Raw genomic sequence first — 6655 nt, forward strand, 5'->3', positions numbered from 1 at the left:
ATACCACTAGGCCATCGCCTCCAATGGAGAGCATTGACCTAAGATGTGAACTCTGTTCCTCTCTCTGCAGGTTCTGCCTGACCTCTGAGTATTTTTAGCATCTCTGTTTTTATTTCAGATTGCCAGCATACACATCATTTTGCTTTTGCTTCAGGATGGAAACGAAGGTTGGAGGAAATAGTTTCCTCCAGTACTGTGAAATGGCAATATATCCATTCTATATAGCCATACCACAAAACATCCTAAGTCAGGTACAGTATTTGGAATATTATACTATGCAGACTGCTAAAGTAAAGTTTATTTATTAATCACAAGTAGGCTTATATTAACACTGCAATGAAGTCACTGTGAAATTTTCCCTAGTTATCACATTGCAGCATCTGTTCAGGTCAATGCACCTAACCAGTACATCTTTCAGACTGTGGGAGGAAACCAGAGCACCCAGAGGAAACCCATGCAAACATGGGGAAAACATGCAAACTCCACACAGCCAGTGATCCAATCCGGGAATTGAACCCCGGTCCTTGGCACTGTGCTGCAGCAGTGCTAACCACTGTGCTACACAAGAAGGATGTGGATATGCCGGCGTTGGACTGGGGTAAACACAATAAAAAGTCTGACAACACCAGGTTTCAGTCCAACCGATTGATAGTAAACTCACTAGCTTTCGGGTTAGCTCCTTCGTCAGGTGAATGGAGAGTTCTGGCCTCAGACAGAGCATATAAAGCACAGACAGTTTACAGACAGTTGTAAACTGTCTGTGCTTTATATGCTCTGTCTGAGGCCAGAACTCTCCATTCACCTGACGAAGGAGCTAACCCGAAAGCTAGTGAGTTTACTATCAAATAAATCGGTTGGACTGAAACCTGGTGTTGTCAGACCTTTTACTGTGTTTACTCCACAAGAAGGATACAGAGTGTGGGAGAAGGTGCAAAAAAAGATTTACAAGGATAATACCAGAACTGCGAGGCCATAACAATTAGGAAAGACAGTCTAGAATTTTTTTTCTCTGGAAAGGGAAGGCTGCACATAGAGGTCCTTAAAATTGTGCAAATGTTTGATAGATTAGACATAGAGAAAATGTTTCCACTTACCAATCACCTGCTCACTAATGCTTTGTGTTGGCAGAACCATTTGGCTCCAGGCCTCATGAGAGGCTTAATGTGATAATGGACAAAAGAGCTGAATTTTAAATATGAGGTGAGAGCGGCTTCCCTCAATGTAAAGGCTGCATTTGATCAAACGTCGAATCAAGGAACTCGAGTAAAATTGAAGTCAAAGGGAATCGGGGGGGGCAACTCTCCACAGACTGGGTTTGTTAAAGATTGATCATGTTGGACAAATTTGTTGGATTGAATCTTTTGGTGCCATAACAGAGTAAGTTTGTGAAGGGAATGCGATGAATGTTGTTTGTATGGATATTAAGAAGGAATTTGACAAAATACACATAAAAAGCTAGTTAAAAAAACTGAGGCTCATAAAATAGGAGGGGCGATATCAGCCTGAATAAAAAAAAGATGGATTAAGGACAGAACACAATGAGTGGTGTTAAATGGTTATTTTTCAGACTGGAGAATGATAGGCAGTAGAGTTCCCAAAGGATCTCTGTTAGAAATAAATGGCTCAGAGATTGGAATGCAGAATAAAACTTACTAGTGTCACCAAACTTGGAGGTGTGGAATGAAGAGCTTGTCAGATGAGGACTCTGGATCTGTACTTGTTCTTGGAGTGTAGAAGGATGAGGGGGGATCTTATTGAAACTTAAAGGATACTGCAAGGCCTGGATAGAGTGGACATGGAAAGGACATTTCGACTAGTAGGAAAAACTAGAACCAGAGGGCACAACCTCAGACTAAAGGGATGATCCTTTAAAACAGAGACGAGGAGGAATTTCTTCAGCCAGAAGGTGATGAATCTGTGGAATTCTGCTGCAGAAGGCAGTGGAGGCCAGATCATTGAGTGTCTTTAAGATAGAGATAAATAGATTCTTGATTAATAAGGGAGCCAGGGGTTATGGGGAAAAGGCAGGAGAATGGGGATGCGAAAAATATCAGCCATGATTGAATGGCAGAGCTGATTCGATGGGCCGAGTGGCCTAATTCTACTCTTACGTCTTATGGTCTTAAGGTATGGCAAACAGTGAGGTTTATTCTAATCAATTGCAACAGGTTAGATTAGTAGAATGGGCAGAAAGTGATAGATGGAATTTAATACAGAGAACTATGAGGTAATGTATTTTGACATAAGATATTAGGTGAAGCAATATCGACTTAATGTTTCTTAGACTATGTTCGGGGACAGAGGATCTTGGGCTGGCCCAGGGGGTATTGAGATCACAATTGGCAAAGCATGTGGAATCTTGAGTTTCATAAATAGTGGTATTCTGTACATAAATTAGAAAGTTGGGCTCAACCTTCCAGTAAAATTCCAGCTTATGACTCTATGACTCAAATTCCTAAACCCTAAATGCCCTGCCCCACACACTTTCCTTGGAGTGGTTATAAATCTGCACAGCAAGATTCTATAAAGAACAGGAAGGAAACGGTAAAAGATTGTGGGAGTGTGAATGAAGAGAACGCAGATGGACAAGGTTGACTTTCTGTATCTATGACGCTCGGGAACACAAGGTTGAAATTTATTTGAGAAGGCTGGAGTGGTGGGAGTAGAATTATACAGGAAATAAACGTTGTAAAATAGATGTATAACAATGAGATTCATGGTTTATATTCATCCAGGGAAAGAGAAAAACAGGGCTTGTCTGGGATTTGAACCAGGGACCTCTCGCAATTTTGACTTTGAAAGCTCCCTAAGCGAGGATCATGCCCCTAGACCAACGAGCCCTTCTCCATATGGGTTGCTTCTTGATTTCTCTAACAGCAGCCACATCTGTATGATTTCCTTGCACGCAGCCATTAGAGGGAGGAATGCTCAGGTTACAGAAACAGCCTCCACGTACAGCCAGCACAGAGTCTGCAGCCATAGTCTGCTCATCAAGGACTTAGTCTCATCAGTCCACCCTACCTTTCAGACAAAATGACACCCACACTGTAAGATAACCGTCTATCTATTTATACAGTACATTTTCCTGTTAACAGATCGGCAATAAACTTCATGAATTTCGCAGTTTGCAAAGTGTTATAATTCACATTTTAAACGAGTAAAGAAATTAAAGTATTTTCCCAAGTTACAGAAAATCCAAATCTTTTAACCAATTAAATACTTATGGAGTGTGGTCTGTGTGCAGAAACCAGTCCACTTACAGACTAAATGGTTCTACAAACAGCAATGGGGGACAATGGCCTTCTCCATTAGGTACCATGCCCTATTATAGCATTGGCAGCCACAGACTTCCATTGGAGTGGTCCATGATTATGCTTGACAAAACATTGCAATGGTTTGCCATTGCCTTCTGTAATATGGCTGACCAGGAAACTCTCACCACCTGATTGAAAGTTTCTATACGTTGATAATCAACCTGTCTGACCATTTTACAAACACACCTCCTGTCATCATCAAGTCCTGAATTAGGACTTGAACCCAAACACTACCACTTCACCTAGAGATTGCTTACAGACAAGTAAGGAGAAGGTAATCTGTGTTAGGTATTGGTTAAAAAAAATATTGAGCAGGACACAGGATGGGAGCTCCCCTGCTCTTCTTCAACTAATGGCAAGGAGTTTTATTCAGATGTCTTTTCCAAGAAGTAGCATCACCAACGGTGCTAACCTCAGTTATATGTGTAACGTATGGCCCAGTGATTAGCACTGCTGCCTCACAGCACCAGGAACCCAGCTTTGATTCCCAGCTTGGGTGACTGTCTTGTGTGGAGTATTCATGTTCTCCCTGTGTCTGTGTGGGTTTCCTCCAGTTGCTCTGGTGTCGTCCTACAACCTGAAAGATGTGCTTGTTGGGAACATTGGTCATGCTGGGTTCTCCCATGGTGTACCTGAGCAGGCGCAGGAGTGAGACAACTGGGGAATTTTCACAGTAATTTAATTGTAGTGTTAATGTCAGTCTACTTGTGATGTTAATAAATAAACAATAAACTCATGGAGCAAGTCTTGAATCCACAGCTTTCAGACTCATGAGTCCTAGTAGAGATCTTTGAAGTTTTCGGACCAGATATTTGACTTTGGAGGACATCACATCAAAGCTTTACCCTATCCTCACACTGTCCAGCAGGGGTAGCTGAGCAATGATCAGGAGCAGGAACTTTGGCTGATGTGCCTTATTTCCCCAGCACATATACACACAGGCTAATTTTATTAATCCAAATACCAGCTGGTTCAGATCATAAGACTCAGTACAGATTACATTCCGGCTCTGCATGTTTCTGTTAGATGCTGCCCAGCTGACAAGGAACATGTGTGTGAGTTATATTACTGTTGGGTGTCTGTGTAATCTGATCCACCCTCCGTACAGCTCCTATATACAGCCTGAAGTAGTAGAGACGTGGCAATTCTGTGAGAGACAAGTTAAAAATCTTCAGCTACAGCTAACAGAGGGCTCGTTGGTCTAGGGGCATGATTCTCGCTTAGGGGAATTCCTAATTCTAAACTGCGAGAGGTCCCGGGTTCAAATCCCGGACGAGCCCTAATTTTGACTCTGATGACAAAAAGAAATAATCAGAATTTTTCTATAATTTCTTAATGATCCTTCATTTATTAGAGGTTCATAGTTTATTCTGTTTAAACATCAGAGCTATTGCTTTAACCCATTTGTCAGTTTTTTCCCTTCACCTCCTGCACCTCTAACTCTAGCTGGGGGTATACGTCCACCTTACAGAACCTTGCCCATGTGGCCAGTCTTCATGTATGAGTGCAATGAAGAATGCCAGCAGGTTATTCAGCTGCAGGGGGTCATCACAGACTAAGTTTGATTGTGGCTTTAAGTTCCACTCCAGAAACCCAAGCACATAATTTGACCTGACATTTCCAGTGCAAGACTGAGGGAATGCTGCATTGTCAGAAGTACCATATTCCAAATGAGACATTGAACTGATGCTCTGTTTGTCTATAAGTGGATGCGAAAGATCCCATGGCACTACTTCCAGGAGAGCAAAGTATTTTCTGGTGCTTTGGGCAATATTTATCGCCATTCCAGCACCACTGGCACAATAATCTGGTCATTTGTCCCATTGCTGTTTTTATGCAAATTGATTGTTATATTTCTGACGTTACAGTAGTTGCAAAAACTCAAAAGTTAATCATGGCTATAAAGAGCTACGGGATGTCCTGAGGTTGTGCTATATAAAAAATGCAAATTCCTTCTATCTTGCCTAATATTCATATGCACACCCTTTTCTACCACAGACACTGGAAACCTGTTTCTTACTCGCCCAAGGACTCTGAGGCCAATTATAGCCATGAGTTAAGACTTAGGCCAGAATCCAAGGTGTTTTATGAAATTAGCTGGAACCCTAAGTTTTTACACTTGAATTTGGCTTGGGGAGCATAAGATGTTTCACTCCATTCAAGTGACCCACGAGGAAGCTCTTATCAAACAAAGTTTATTTAAGAACACAGTTAAAATATAATAAAAAGATTTAGCATAAATTTTACCAATTACCAAGATTCAAACATGATATAGTATAAACCTTTACAGTTAACTATCTATATTGCTCCAAGTCAAACACCATCCCATAGACTTACACTCTTCTCTAGACTTGGCACATAAAACAAGTATACTCATGTGATGCTGGGTTTCAGCTTTTATACTTGCTATGTATTGGTTCTTTGAATATTGGAACAAATCTCTGAGGCTTCCCAGTCCTGGAACTTTCAGCACGCCTCTGGAGAGGGAAGAACCATGACACTGCCTTCTTCCACCAGTTTTTAACAGCATCCAAACTGGAACTAAAAACTTGTACTTTTTGTGGGAAAAAAACTGTCCCCAGGCATTACCTGATCTGTCAATCATTCCTAAGTTAAGCTCCACTTGGCAATCTCCAAAAGACCATAAAACCCCAGGACACTCCATTAGTCCAAATTAAAATTAGCATAATGTTTCAGTAGCAATTAGAAGATACCAGCTACATCTCGGTGCCACTACAATGCTAGGACGTGCTAGAAACATCCTACAAAGAAATTTGATTAAAATACATTTCTTAAAGGCACAGTATCATCAAACATGCAACCTCTTCCCAAGCTGTGATCAGCAAACTCAGCACAGGTTGTGATGCCAACAGTAAGGAGAAACCAATATCAGTTGCAGTACAGTCAGGAACCAGAAGAAACAGATCGAAATTAATTCACAAAAGGAGCAGAAAGGAGAACATTCTTTTATGCAGTGAGCTCTTATGCTCTGGAATGAGCTTTCTGAAGGGTGGAAGAAGATGTTTCAATACTAACTTTTAAAAGGGAGTTGGATAAATATTTAAAAAGGAAGCTTTTGCAGGGCAATGAGGAAAGTGCAAGGGAGTAGGCACAGGCACAATGGACTGAATGGCCTCTCCTCTATGCTGTGTTACATGATTCTACTATGGAACACTCAGGCCTAAAGTTTAGTACTGGACCATAGAAACCCTGCAGTACAGAAAGAGGCCCTTCGAGTCTGCACCAACCATAATCCCGCCCAGGCACTACCCCCAATCCATACATATTTTACCCACTAATCCATTCTAACCTATGTATCTACAGTCAATTTAGTTTGGCCA

General features: G+C 41.4%; 1 non-coding gene across 1 annotated transcript; it reads left to right on the forward strand.

Annotated features, from left to right (window-relative positions):
* The first annotated feature begins 4504 nt into the window (after window positions 1–4504).
* On the forward strand, window positions 4505–4594 carry trnap-agg (transfer RNA proline (anticodon AGG)). Its single transcript is given in 2 exon segments — window positions 4505–4540; window positions 4559–4594. It is a non-coding gene; the product is annotated as a tRNA-Pro (tRNA).
* The last annotated feature ends 2061 nt before the right edge of the window (window positions 4595–6655 follow it).

Source organism: Carcharhinus amblyrhynchos, chromosome 19, assembly GCF_965287045.1.
Source record: "Carcharhinus amblyrhynchos chromosome 19, sCarAmb.v2.hapA, whole genome shotgun sequence".
Taxonomy (NCBI): domain Eukaryota; kingdom Metazoa; phylum Chordata; class Chondrichthyes; order Carcharhiniformes; family Carcharhinidae; genus Carcharhinus; species Carcharhinus amblyrhynchos.